At 35.2% G+C, this 16,070-nt stretch overlaps 1 non-coding gene across 1 annotated transcript; it reads left to right on the top strand.

Annotated features, from left to right (window-relative positions):
• Nucleotides 1–2,191: 2,191 nt before the first annotated feature.
• Nucleotides 2,192–2,298, top strand: LOC145564356 (small nucleolar RNA R71). The gene has a single exon (XR_014094809.1). It is a non-coding gene; the product is annotated as a small nucleolar RNA R71 (small nucleolar RNA).
• The last annotated feature ends 13,772 nt before the right edge of the window (nucleotides 2,299–16,070 follow it).

Genomic DNA, 16,070 nt, shown 5'->3' with positions numbered 1-16,070 from the left:
TGGGAGTTAGAGGACAACACAAGGATTAAGATATGCATAGTCAAGGATCCTAAGCACCGCTCAGCAAAATTGATGGAGGCTTGAACAATTTAAATCTCACAAGGGATGGGAAGTAAGCAAATACTAACTAAAGAGCTTCATATCCACTATAGAGAGCAACACCATCTTACCACTATCCCGTGAACTAAGGGTTCAAACGTCCTCAATAGATCTTAACCTTGCTACCTTAGCTTAAAATTTGTCTATCTCAACCATAAGCACTCTCAAACCATGTAGGCCATCATTAATTAGGAAGAAAAACATTCTTTAGCACATTATCAAAGCAATCAATTCCAAATGCATGAGCAAATTCCAAAACAAATTCATTTAATCTTTCCATAGTCATGTTTGCCACAAAAAAAAAGAAAACAAAACAAAAGAAAGAGGAAGAAATAAAAAAGGTTCACAAACGAGGCATATAAACCAAATAAGTCCCAATTGTCAAACAATTGATCGTTCGATAACAACATCAACGATCCCAGGTTCCATAGAACCAATGCAAACAACCTCGAACCATTCAACTTCTTCCTAAACTAGTCCTAAACTAAGCACTCAAAGAAAGAGTAAAAGAGTAAAAATAAGAAAGGTCTCACCGGGAGGTTAGCTTAAAAGAATTAAGGAGCATAAAATAGAGTTCACCAAATGTCACTCCACTCCAAACTTCCAAAAAGAAACCTACAAGGCAAGACAAGACACAAAAGAAAATATTAAAAGAGAACAAAGAAATAAATCAAAAGGAAAAGGAAAGGAGGGGGAGAAAAAGGGTTAGAAATCCTCCGGGTTGCCTCCCGGGAAGCGCTTGTTTATGGTCTCTAGCTTGACCCTTCACCTCATTCAAGGTGGGTTAAAGAACATCACCCTAATAAAATTGAGAATTGAATCATAGATGCCCCCAAGCTTGAGAACTAGAACTCCTTGAGGTCTCACATCACCACAAGGAAAAGGAGGGAATGAATCAAGAGCCAATGGTGGCTCATCTTTTCTCTTTCCCTTCTTCTTGTTAATTCTTCTTCTTTTTTCACTCTTCTTTCTTTTCCTTCTAAAAGGGGGATCGAGCTTGGAAACCTTAATATTAGGAAGGGCAACCTCACCTTCCTCAAGAGAGCCTTCAAACCAAGCGGGAACTTCAAGGAAGTCATCATACATCATTGTCACCTTATCATCACGTGGAGGTAAGCTCTCATTAGCCATCACATCATCGACCACATCAACTCTACATACGCTCCCCGCCATAGGGCTCTTCAAAATGACATTCTCAACTAGCCTACAAGGAAAGGGAAACGGTTCTTCAAACTTGTTTGGTTCACTAAAATCAAATGGCTCCTCATTTTGTTCTTGAACCTTCTTCTCAACCACATCATCTACAACCTTGTCCTCCTTGCAAGTTTCGGGTTGATAAGTATGTGAAGGGTTAGTAGATGATTGTAAGGGGAGTTTTGTGGTTAAATGGAGAGGAGAAGTTTTGGCTAGTTGGGAATCAACCACTTCATTGTAAGATTTGATTTCTTGGAATTGTGGAGTGATAGTTTGACGTTGTTGAAGAATTTGGGTTTGTGTGTGGTTGGGTGGGGATTTTTCTTCATACGCTTGAGGACATAGGTCATGATTTTGATCTTGAGAGTTCTCTACTTAGTTGGAAAGGTAGGAAAAGTTTCGGGTTAGTGGATTGAAGAGAGGTCCATCTTGGGGGTAGGAGTTTTCTTGCCTTGGAGGTTGTTGAAGTTGTTGGGATTGAGCTTGGGTTACAAACTCTTTTTCCCTCAAAGACAAAACTTCACCATGCTTGAGATTGAACTCTCTACAATAGTATGCATCATGATCCGTCCCACCACAACGAGCACATGAGAAATCAATGATTTATGAAGGTTTTGAACACAAACCAACACTTGAGTTTAACTTGGAAAGACCTTCATTCAAGAGCTCAACTATGTGGTTAAGTTGGCCGAATTTCTCCAACTCATAAAGATCCCTTTGCTTCCCTTGGGACCTTCTTTGGCCTCCCCAAGAATAGCTAGTAGCCACTTCTTCAATTGTAGCTTCAACTTGGCTTTGAGGGATCTTAATCAATTGGCCACCGGCACCCGCATCTAGATTGGTCCTTGACATTGGCTCCAAGCCATCATAGAAGAATCTCATTAGCAAATTACGGTTGAATTCATGATGAGGACATGCTCTAATCAAATCCTTAAACCTTTCCCATGCTTCCCCAAGAGTTTCATCCGGTTCTTGCTCAAAGGAAGCTATCTTCCTCCTCATCTTTGCGGTTTGCTCATCGGAAATGAACCTCTTGAGAAAGGCCTTTGCAACTTCCTTCCATGTGGTGAGAGAGTTGGGCTTCAAAATCTTGAGCCATTTCTTTGCTCTTTCGGTGAGAGATTGCCGAAAGAGATGCATACGAATGTAATCTTGGCTCACTTCATTTGTTTGCATCATTGCACACAACTCAAGGAATCGGTCCAAATGCTCAATGGGGTCTTCACTTACACCTTCGGAAAATTGCTCAATTTGCACCATCCTATCATATTGTGGATGGATTGTGAAATTAGTCTCGGTGGTCGGGAGAAGTATACCACTCGTGAGCTCATAGATTTCCGAGTTTCCAAACTCCCTAAAAAGAAGGTCATCCTCTTGTCTTGCCAAATCTCACTTTGAATACAACAAAGCTAAGCACGATTAGCGATGACAAGTAGGATTAAACAAGCAAAATTAAAGAAAGGAAAGCAAATAAAATGACTCTAACAATAGCAAAAATAGACGCTAAACAAGCCGCCTCCCCGGCAACGGCGCCAAAATTTGATCGGGGGTAAATAGGTCGTTAAGCTACTACCCTAACCAAATTAATCATTTATAATACCTAAACCTACACTAAACTAGTTAGTAGCAATTAAAGGTTCGAACCACTAGGGAAGCACGCTAATTCAACATCAAATATCACTAATGCAAGAGTGAAAGGGGGATTATTTTTGTTGGTTTAGTTGAGTAAGAATACTAAAAATACAAATAAACAAGAAGATGATAATTAAAATCAATAGAAAATGACACTAGGGATACGGGGGTGTCCAATATGATTAGAAAGAGGAGAATAATGGTGATTATCATGAAACATATGCCAAAGAACACAAGGTTCTACCTAAACAATTTTATTCTCATGCAATAGTCTAGGCAAATCAATGAAAAAGGTCTACACTAATAAGGATCATTCTCATGCATCCTATTAGTTACAATCAAATCAAGAGAATAAAGAAGCACAATCCCTAAAAACTCCACTTTAATAACTCATTCTCATGCAATCATTAAAATAGAGGTGATCCTAATCTAGCTCAAATCACTTTCATGCATTTAAACTAGAAAACATCAAATATAGTGCAACAATAATCCCAAGCTAATAAAAATCATGTCTTTCATCAATATATGGCATAAGTTCAATCCAACCATCATCATTCATCCAATATCAAATCATATCTTCCACCCCCTTCCCCTAGCTAAAAGTTTGGCCTAGAGAAAGGAGATTAAACACAATATCAAAACTAGAAATAAACTCAAGAAACTCAAAACAAAACATAATTAAAATCAATGAAATCAATAACAACTAGATGAACTAATAAGATTAACAAGAATAAACAACAATAAAACAAATAAATAAAACTAAAGGAAAGGAGAAGAGATTACTAAAGAAAGGATTAATGAAAGATGAAAACTTGAATTCTTGCTTGATTTAAACTTAAATTTGAGCAAAATTGAATCTTGGAAGAAAATTGAGCCATCATCTATTTTCTCTCACTAAAAATTATCTAATCTAACCCTAAGAGAGAGAAGCCCTCTCTAAAACTAGGAAGAAGATCTAAAAATATCGAGTTCCCCCATACAAAAACAAGGCTCGCAAATATAAAGGAAGTCGCGAAAAAACGTTGAACAGGGCTCGCTGTGCGCCCGCGCATGGCAGATGTGCGCCCGCGCAGTCGTGGGTTGCGCGGCTTGCTGCTTGGGTGTGTGCGCCCATGCTGCTGGCTGCGCGCCCCGCGCATTTGTTTGTGCGCCCGCGCACAAGTCGCGCGCAGGTCGCGCAAAACTTTTTGCCTCGATTCTGCAATTTTGCCTCTTTTGCGCGGGTTCTGACAGGGCTGCGCGCCCGCACACATCAGCCGCACGCCCGTGCACATTGTGCGCGCCCTTGCACCTTGCTTTCTTCGATTTTTCTCTCATGCTTCCTTGGCTTCTTCTATGCAATCCAAGACTTCAAATACCTAAGCACAAACACCAAGGGAAGCAATAAGGTATAGGGAACGGTGCAAACACGCAATGAAGGCAAGCATTCAAGAATTTACACAATTTCATTAAAAACACATCGAGACATGTATGCACGCATTATTTGAACAAAACAACTACAAAACACCAACAAAACAACTACAAAACACCCTAAGACAAGCTAAAACAAGGCATAAACACTATCCTAGGAGTGACATAAATGTCACTCATCAAACCACCCTAGTTTCTTCTTTTTCAAGTTTGCGAGTGCATCTGGTCCATCTGTTGCCTTAGCAAAGTGTTGCACTTATTGCCATAGCTCGTCGCCGGACATTATGTGAGGCGGTGTCCCCTTTTCAACCTTATTCTTACAAAAAGCAATTTTATTGTTTCGAAAAGGATGTTCAGGAGGAAGAAATTGGCGGTGACAATCAAACCAAGACATTTTACCGCCATGTTCAAGCCAAAAAGCTTTTGATTTGTCCAAGCAATATGGACATGCTTTTTTACCAGCTGTTGCCCAACCAGAAAGCATACCATAGGCTGGGAAATCACTTATAGTCCACAAGATTGCTGCACGCAAATTGAAGTTTTTTCTTTGCGAGATGTCGTAAGTTATTGTTGCACCAACATCCCACGGTTGTTTCAATTCTTCAATTAACGGTTGCATATACACATCCAAGTTCCCCTTCGGATTTTTAGGACCAGGAACGAGCAAAGAAAGGAACATAAATGGTTTTTTCATGCACATCGATGGAGGCAAGTTATAAGGGGTTAGAATGACTGGCCAACATGAATACTGACCCCCAAACTTGCCATTAGGAGCAAACCCATCGGTACACATACCAAGTCTCACATTTCTAGGTTCAGATGCGAAATCGGGGAAGGATCTATCCAAGTTCTTCCAAGCTTCACTATCACTAGGATGCGCCATTGTGCCTTGGACTCTTGGATTTTTGGAATGCCAAGTCATTTCCTCCGCAACGTTCTTTGTTGCAAACAACCGTTGTAGCCTTGGAGTGATTGGAAAATAGATGAGTTCTTTTATTGGAACCAATGACCCTTTTGAAGTCCTCTTGTATCTATCCCTTTTGCACACTCTACACTTGTCCAACTCAGCATCAGCATTCCAAAATAACATACAACCCTTTGGGCATGCATGGATCTTCTTGTGCGGAAGCTCAAATCCATTAAGAATCTTCTTTGTATCATAGAATGCTTTCCCCATCTTGTTATTGTCGGGAATCGCTTCGTTCAGTAATGAAGCAAACCCATCAACGCACCTATGGGGCAGATTGTATTCCGACTTCAAAGATACAATTCGAGATGTCATTTCTAGCACAGACATGGAGCTACCTTCGTACAGTGGTTGCTCGGCAGCCTTTAAAAGCTCTTGAAATGCTTTTGCTTGAGCATTTGGCTCTTCATCTGAACCATTAGTAGTATCGTCACCTGGTGGTTCATGAGTACTCCGAAGAGCATCGAGAACCATTTCACGGTAAGTGTTTGGTTGCTCTACACTTGATGTAGGGAACCCTTCACCATGAGAAACCCACTCATAGTAATCAGGTATAAACCCCTTTTGTACAAATGGAGTTTTACTATGTTGGCATCGTGAAGATGTCTATTCTTACATAACAGACAAGGGCATCTTACTTCATCTATGCCCGGGCTCTCAGGATGAGCTTTACACAACCGTATGAATTGTTCAACACCTTCCACAAACTCTTGCCTAAGTCTACGGGCATTACCCCCATCGTATCTATCGTACATCCACCAACGCTCTTTCCTTTTCATGGCGACAAATTCTGCAACACTATGAAAAACAAATCACATTAATCATTCACAGTGAACTTGTATTCATTACAATAATGGCATACGATACAATTAGAATTGAAATGATATCCAAAGGTCCTTATCATGACTTGAACAGGAAAGCTGATTTCACATTCTTTATTAAGATATTTAAACAAATGTTTATGTCACATGCTTCTAACTTGATAAATATTTATTATTTTTACAACATGTTTTCTAAAATACTTATTATATATAATTTACAATATTGATTAAATTATTTATAACTTTCACTAATAAATTATATTTATCCAATTTCAAAGTAAATTGATGTAACATTAATAAAATCAAAGAAGCAATATGATTTGTATAGTTAACAAAGATGGGAGTTTGATAACAAAAATCAAAATATAAAAATATTACAAAAACCACATGTAACCCTTCATGAAAAAACAAAATATTTTACAAATTACATTATAGAACCATAATACAAATTACTGTTCAAAAGATTATCATAACCCCTTAAACATACATATTTCTAATAAAGCCATTGTAATTCAATAAGAATCATTTTTTTAAAACGAAATCTAAAATTATCCAACACATGAGTTCATACCATCCAATAGTCCTACGTTGGACATAAAGCAAAATAAATTTCTATTCAAATCAAAACACATCCAAGTTTAAGCCTACCCACAATAAAGCATAAAAAAACCAACAATGAACCAAGCTATCAATAGCAAACCTCTTGCTAATACTAAACTGACCATTTAAGAATCACTAGGAAAACTCGCTTAAACAAGAAGCACATTCACAAAGTAAAGCAATGATAATAAACTGAAATGAAAATGCATCTAATAAGGATGTTTTTTAAAAAAAATATAGATCACAAATCCATAAACAACTAACATAAATACGAATCATATTGCACAAGTAAAAGAAGTAGTTAAATAAGAAGGGAAGAAAACACACACTAGAGGAGTTGACCGGAAAAGCAGAGGCGGCGACGAAGGTGGTCCTGGTATATGGTGGTGTTACACTTTTAGGCAGGGTATTTATAAAAAAAAAACTTTAAAATTAAAAAAATAAATAACTACACACGACATACCTGGTGGCGGCGACGGAAAAAAAAAAAAAAAACCAGAAAAAGGAGGAGTGACGGGCACAAGAGGAATCCGGCGACGATGGAGCTGCAAAGGGGGTTAATTTGCGACCCACAATTAGCTATTTCAGACAAAATAACGAAAGAGAGCAAAAAACTAGAAAAACTCGAAAATATGAAAGACCAAATACTCAACCAGCCATAAAATTTCAAGTTCCAGCAAGATTTATAAAGCTCAATCTAAAACAGACGAGCAAAGACAACCTGTTAGCTGTCTTTGAGCTTTAATTTCAGGGTTTAGTGGTTCACTTGACATTAGTTTAAGCTATAAATATTTCAAAAGTAACCAAGAAGAGACTGGGGCAGTGGGGTTCTCTTGCTGCTAACTTCTCTAATTGTATGTGGCTCTTATTAACAGGCAATGGGATCCAATAATCGATTAAAAACCAATAATTGAGAGCTTACTGAAATCTAATTTCACTTCATGAATGAACGATTGTGCTTAAAAGTGACTTGTTCTGGCTACACTTGTAGTAATAGAGTGGAAGGAAGTTGGATGCAAATATTTAGGTGGTTGTATGTTTATGTAAGTAGTGGAGTCTTTGATCCTGGGCACATAGTGACCTGTTAGCTTTATGGTTTGTAAATTAGCTTCTAAAACCAACCTTACTCCCATATCATCTCAAATCCATCTATACCCAACACTTATACCATCATATATTGAGATATAATACTCACAAATTTGCCAAAAACAATTAGCTATAATAGGGTTAGAACTTGAATTCTTTTAATTTCAAGCACCAAAACAAAAATGAACATAAATCCATCTATACCCAACACTTATACCATCATACATTGAGAGATAATACTCACAAATTTGCTAAAAACAATTAGCTACAATAGGAGCAGAACATGAATTCTTTTAATATCAAGCACCAAAACAAAAATGAACATAGATAACTCTCTCTTTACTAAATTAAACTATTATCAAACACAACAAAGTGAATTCCAGAAATTCACATTTTCAATTCCAGAAATGAATTCCTTCTTAACGAACTCAACCTAATTTTGAAAAAAAAAAGAAAAAGTACAGCGACTTACCTGACTTAACACGACGGAAAACGGAGGAGGGACGGAGAGAAGAGGAACACGGCGAGCTGGCGAAGGTAGCCCTGCGAAGAGGTTCGATTGTGACCCAAATTTAGGGTTTTCGCCCAAATTAATTAAATAAAAAAAAACAAAATGCATCGACTTACCTGAATACCGGCGTCGGAAAACAAGGAGGGACGGGCAGGAGGGGAAGCCGGCGACGGTGGTCCTGCTTAGGGGTAGATTTGCGACCCATCGTTAGGGTTAAGGAACAAAATAACGAAATTAAAAAAAAAAAAAAAAAAAAAAAAAAAAAAAAGAGAGAGAATTAAGAAAACCTACCTAGCTACTGCAGTGTCGCCGGCCGGAGAATGCTCGTCGGAGGGTAGAGCGGGTGGAGAATGCTCTTCGCCGGAGAATTCTCGTTGTTTCCCTCTTTCCCTCATTCCCCTTCTTTGTTTCTTCTTTCCCCTTCCCCTTGCAAATGAAATACGACCACAACAATTATATTTTAAATTTCTTTTAAAAACATTACGACCGGTTCTACGACAGTTATATCGGTCGTAATTAATTTTTTTTTTTAAATTTTATCACAGATTTTCAACGACCGGCACAACGGTCGCAATAAATTAAAAAAGGTCGCAAATAAATAATTTTACGACAGTCTTCTTAACGGTCGTAATTAATATGAATTGCGACCGTTTTTCTACCAGTCACAATAAATTGGTCGTAAAATCCCCGAATTTTAGTAGTGTTTCTTTAGTCACATTTGTCAATGCATAACTTAAACCATTCATATTTTACATTACGTATAAAGCACAAAATGCGGTCAAAGAGTAGTGTGTGAATAGTGCTAAAGTCAAAACGTGTCAACTAAAAAAATAGAGGTAGTATATACTTAAAACATCTTAACATAAATAATCCTAAATAAATTATTCTGCTAATAATATCAATATGGAAAATATATCAAACATATATACTGAATTTTTTTCAATGTTAATTATATCTCATATGTATGTATATATATATATATATATATATATATATATATATATATATATATATATATATATATATATATATATATATATATATATATATATATATCTTATACTAAAAGCGAATCTAAAATGACACTTGTCACAATCTCATTAACAATTTTCCCGCCCATTTTACTTTCTTACGCAGATTCTTTAAGGAAGTCATTTTATAGTAATTTAAAATATCTTTCTTCCAATTAAAATTCTTAACAATAATAATTCTCCATACAAACCCAACGAACTAATATATTTTTACATATAAGTAGTCTTTTATTTGGTATTATTTTAGTAAAAAAAATGAGGTAATTATTACTAAACAATACTGCTATATATTATTTTAGTCTTTGATAATACCATTAACTTTTTTTCTTCCAATTTTGTTACTTTTGCAATGATGTTTAATTCAATTAAAAATAAAATCATTTTGTTACGATATATACATACATATGAGATATATACACACACACACACTTTATTTTCTACTCTTAAAAGTCGTATCAATACTAACACAGCATGTGCGGGTACTATCCTTAGAATTTTTTTACAAAAAATAAAAAACTCCAAAGTCCTCTTTTTTTTTAAAATCAAGTTTAAGTGTCACTAATCTTGACATTGATAGATTTACATATAAAATTAAAGTTATATTTATTTTTGAATTATTATTATGATGAGTTTAATTTTTTTATAAAATTCAATACAATAACTCTTTATAAAATTTAATAATAATCGTGCATTGCACGGGACTTAAACTAGTATATATATATATATATATATATATATATATATATATATATATATATATATATATATATATATATATATATATATATATATATATGGTACACATTACGTGCAACAAATGTTTTCTTTCCTTTTAAATCATCATTTCTTTTTATCTTTCTTCTCATCACATTTGTTTACTTCTTTTTAAATCATCATTTCTCCATATCTGATCTCTCTCCTCATCACATGCATCTTTATCTTCCTCTCTCTGATCAACACTCACAAACATATTTCGCCTAGGATTCCATGTCAATTGCATTAGCATATGTGCCTAGGAGAAATAATGCACTTAAAAAGAAAAGTATTGCAATTATTATGAGACGCACGTAAAAGAAAAGTGTTGTGATTGTCACGAAACGGAGGGATTATAATATAGGAAAAATTAGAAATAATAATCCCAACTTTGTCTAATTTATGTAGAATAATCCCAACTTTCGTTAATATTGGAATAATCCGAACTTTAGGGGGTCTTCTTTTTCTTCAATCCCAAATACTGGTTACCGGTTGAATGGGTTAATTTTTTTTTTTGATTAAAATGACATGTGTCACAAATTAATTGGTTTAAAAAATTTCAAAAAAAAAACAAAATTTAAAAAAAAAAGCCACCTAAAAAAAACCAGAACATCACCCAACTCTCCACCCCTGCTCATCGGAACCCCCCTGACCACCCACTTCTCTCTCCCTCTGTCGCCGGGAAACTGAGCAGCCCAACCGCATTACCGTCGCCGCCACACACAACACCACTCTTTGCGGTGCAATTGCAACAATAAACCCCAAAACTACAATTCCCCCTCACTCGACCCGAATCCAACCCATACCCAACCACCTTCGTCCAAGCCATACCCAATCACCTTCGGCGTAGGAGGAGGGAAATCATCGGCGCTAGGGGAGGAGGTATTAGCGGCACAAGGAGGGGGAATTAGAGGCGTAAATTGCTTGATTTTTGGGGTGGAATTGGGTTTTATTGGTGGTTGGGTGGGGGTTTCGGAGAAGGGGGATGGGGGTTTAGATGGTAGGCCGGAGCGGCGACTATGGTGGTGGTTTCGTGGGGGTCCGACGAGGGTTGTGGCTGGGCTGGCGACGACTAGGGTGGTGGTTGTGTGGGGGTTTGACGAGGTTGAGCTGGTGATTTAAGTACAGTTTGATTATGACTATGGTGGTGGTTTCGTGGGGGTCCGACGAGGGTTGTGGCTGGGCTGGCGGTGACTATGGTGGTGGTAACGTGGGGGTCCGACGAGGGTTGTGGCTGGGCTGGCGGCGACTAGGGTGGTGGTTGTGTGGTGGTCCGACGAGGTTGGCCTGCTGATTTTTTTTTAATAAATTTTGGTTTTTTTTTAAAAAATCGGACCAATCAGAACTTGACACGTGTCAAGTGACCTGATATAATAGGTCATTGACTTTTGTTGACCGGTTAAGGATTGAAGAAAAAAAAAAAAAACCCCTAAAGTTCGGATTATTCCAGTATTAACGAAAGTTGGGATTATTCTACATAAATTAGACAAAGTTGGGATTATTATTTCTAATTTTTCCTATAATATATATAATTCATTCGCTTTTTAAATATTTGCGTCATTTTGACTTATGTACTTTTCATATGCTCACTTTGACTTAATTTTTTTTACTATTATAAAATGAATAAATGCTACTCCTTCAATTCCCAAAAGAAGATCAAATTTGGCGGTTTTACACGGTTATTAAGGAAAATAAAATGGTAAAAAATGATGATATTTTGTCATTACTGCCCCGTATTAACTATTGAGGCATCAATGGTGTTGGGGAATGATATTGTAATTAGAATCAGAATTAAACTTTAATTACATATGCTTAATTAGTTGGCATAATCCATGTGAATACAAACCACCCAATCAAAACACTATATTTATTTTAATAACCAATGAATGCAAAGTACATAGATTGCTAATGTTAATTTAGTAAAGAGGTTTCTATAAATGGACATTTTTGTCATTAAAGGCAGGGGAATACAATTAATATAATAATGTATGTGGAGGAAAATTGGTTAATTATGTACTTGGATTGAAACTTGAAAGTAAAAATAGTTGAAACATATGTAATTGTTAAAAAGGCAAGTGTGATACTCTTTCAGGAGTGGAGAGAGTATTATGTAGGGTCTGTTCTCTTACGTTGAAATTCAGTTCAGTTCAGTTCAGCTCAGTTCAGTTCAGTTCTGTTCAGCTTAGTTTAGTTTAGTTTAGTCCAGTTCAGTTCAGCTCCTAATTTCCTTCTCTTATAAAATATTCATTTCAGTTCAGTTCATTTCAGCTCAGCTCAGCTCAGTTCAGTTCAGTTCAGTTCAGCTGAGTTCAGTCAATGAGAACATGTCCGTAATATTTCCTCCTTTTGTGAAAGATGGTTGTGTTTGTCGTTTTAAGCATTCTCCTTTAATGGTTACATTTCGATTATTTTATTAAAATATTTGCATACTCTAAATATAAATAATTCTATTTACAAAATTATTTACCTACTCTAATGCAACTATTCTTAATTAAAAAATATATTTACCTATTAGCTCCTATTGCAACTATTCCTATTTACAAAAATATTTACATACTCCCAATGCAACTATTCCTATTTACAAAAATATTTATCTACACCTAATGCAAATATTCTTATTCTCAAAGTGATGCAAATATTACAAGACAAAAGGAATACTATACCTTTTTTTTAAATAAAGTTTTACACTTATAACTTATCTACCCAATAATGCCTGTAATCTTTGAGAATCTAAATACATCAAACTATTTAATTCAAATGAAATACTTTGCTATGTTCTAATAATATTTTGTTGTCAATAACAGCTTAATTATTACCTGATTTACACCAATCATCAAATGTTTTACATCTTCGATTCTCCGCGTATACTAAATTACTACATGTATGCACATATATATGCATTCTAATAACCAATATACTAAGGAGTATAAAAACTCAATCAAAAATATGAATTGAAGTTTGTAATGTATATAAACCAAAACTTCCGACAACTACAAAAGTAGTCCAACATTTATAAATATAAATATATAAAAAAAAAACATACAAAATTGCATTGGGACATAATTAACTGAAAACAAAAAAACCTCAAATATTGCAAAGGTTTCAAAATAGCAGATGATAAACATAACTAGTCATCATTCTCCAGAGAAATTTTGCGTATGTGTGAGAAGTTCTATATCATACGATTCATATGCATAACTCCATAACCCTTGCTTATATAATCAACACGAAAAGATATACTTTGTACGAAATAGTAGTTAGTCAAATGTTAATGTTAAAATAAAATATTAGTATATCATTAAAACCAATGATAGCTAAAGTGTATAAAACCACCTACATGATAAGAAATGAAAAACAATTAATCTACCGAAACAACATCATTAATAAGATCAATTGAATATAGTGCACATCACCATGGGTTGGTGATAGGCTAAAGTCGTATCATCCAATCAAAAGTATTTCCTAAATCCTCTAACTAATGCAGATAGGGAAGTAGGGTCGAATCCACAGGGAAACTGGTCTTTCTATTCCTAATTAATTAAAGCAATCTAAATTATTAAGTAACCAATTTGTTATTATAAAGGAGAACTAAAGTACTAGGAGTAAAGGTGGGAAGGAATAAAAGTAGGAGGAAAATCAAGGGATAAAAGACCTAGGGCATAGGTTCACCATTAAGTAATATTCCAGAGTAAAACATAACAATCAATCATCAATGCATCAATTAATCAGATCATAAAGGGCTCTCGCTATTTATTACAATCACAGAATTAATCTACCGGTATTAAATCTCATCTCTCGAATCTCAACTTAACCATTTATAAATTAACCTGCCTATTGAAACTAAGCCTAAATATCAATTCTCATCTCTCGAATCTCGAATCAATATTGCTAAACTCATACATAAAAGACCAGCGCTAATCTAGTTGCAGAGCATTAAATCAATCAGTAGGAAATTAATCAAGCATTGATAATCAACAACAATAAATTACCCCTTCATATTTATGGATCCCCGGCCCATAAACCCTAGAAAGAAAACTACTCAGACATAATTAAATCTAAACTAAACAAAGCAATTAAATAAGTCATGATGAAAGAAATAAAATAAATAACTGAGATTAAAGTAGAAGAAATCGTTACCAAAGTAATTGGAATTAAAGAGTTGAATTAAGAACAAAGTTGTAGAGGAGAAAATAATCTAAAAGCTAAGTAGAGAGGGAAAGTCTAAGAGAAGAGGTCCTAAACAAAACATTTTAAAACGTATTTATATAAAACTCATAATTACTCCTAATTAAAACTAAGTACTTCGTTGAACAAAACTCCTCATAATCTCGCGCCCGATCGGGCGAAGGCCGCCTGATCGGTCCCGCCTTTTTCTTCACCCCCTTGTTCTGGGCAGCCGCCCGATCGCTCGCCCGATCGGGCCCGGCTATAGGCTAGTCTTGGATTGGGCTTCATTCTTAGCCCAATTCGAATCTCCACTTTGGATCTTGAATACTCGATGTCTAATGCAAGCGATCGTGCCTTCCAATGCTCATAGTCGTTCCGCAATAATCCCGGGAAAAAGCTCCAAAGATGCAATTTCCAACAAAACTACGAAAACACTAGAAAACACCAATTAGTAATAAAAGTGGCTCTAAAGAGCCAAAAACACTACTAACTATGACTAAGGGACGGGGGTAAAACACTATATAATATAGATATACTAGTTGGATAAAAATTATTTGACTCATGTATAGGCACTTGATACTTAAAACGTTTCAATAATGATGCTTCTACTATTTCAAATTGTGATGAGTCTATGATGGTGAATAATATAATTAATTGCAGATTTTGATGAGAATATTTAGTAGTTGGAGTTGGAAAGATTTTGATTGGAATATTTAGCTACTAATATTATACGCAACAAAATATTACAAATATTTTATTGAAACAAATACTTTGATTTATATTCTCAAATATTACAGGCACAGAGTAAATAATTTGCCTTGGAAATAATTTTTTACCTTTTTAAGCACCCTCAAAAAGTGTTATACAACCTCTCCCCTCCTTTTTTTTCTACTTCCGCTCACGATTTTCACCCAAACCCACTACTATGTCTTTTTTAAAAATTAATTCTTTCCATTTACGTCTTTTTTTCACTAAATTATTGAGCCCACTATTTTGTTTACTACTTCCTCCATCCTTTAATACAAAGCCTCATTTCCTTTTTGGGTAAACCAAAATACAATGCCTTTTTCTATTTAAAGGCTGTATTTTTTGACATAATTACCCTATTTTTTATGAGTTGTCATATTTATTCCTTCACTTTTTTGTACTTTTAACATCAATTCCCAACACTTTCTCTCTCTATATTTTCAATTATTCCCAATTACTTTTTTTTTTCTCTCTATATCTTTCTCTAGCCCACATGCACATATGTGCTTTTAATCATTAGTTTTAAAAAAAATTACAACTTTCTTAATTCCCGCACAAAAACCAAAAGAGGTTTTGTATTAAGGCGCGGAGGGAGTAATTTTTAATATTCCAACTCCCACTTACTCCTTCCGTTTCTTATATTTTTTCAAAATTGACTTTATACGGTATTTAAGATGCATTTTTAAAGTATATATCTCTAAATCTATACGAGTAAAAATTATAAAAAAAAAAACTTGATACTTTAAAATGAGACGAATTCAACATGGTCTCACATAACTATATACTCCCTCTGTCCCCGAAAGAACGACCCATTTGGGTTGATTTTGCGGGTATTAAGAAACTTAATTTGCAAGTACAAATGTATGGGAAAGAACAAGTCAAAAATAATTTACAAGTACAAATGTATGGGAAAAGATAAAGTATTATGTAGAACGGACTCACGTGAGTCCGATCATACAAACAGAAAAAAAAAAACAGAAATAAGATAATAATAGTCAGGTATTAGATTATAAATATCAGATATTAGGTTAAAAGTGTCATAAATTAGGGCA

Source organism: Chenopodium album, chromosome 1, assembly GCF_948465745.1.
Source record: "Chenopodium album chromosome 1, dcCheAlbu1.1, whole genome shotgun sequence".
NCBI lineage: Eukaryota > Viridiplantae > Streptophyta > Magnoliopsida > Caryophyllales > Amaranthaceae > Chenopodium > Chenopodium album.
The sequence above is the reverse complement of the archived record's forward strand: the minus strand, read 5'-3'. Positions and strand labels throughout refer to the sequence as shown.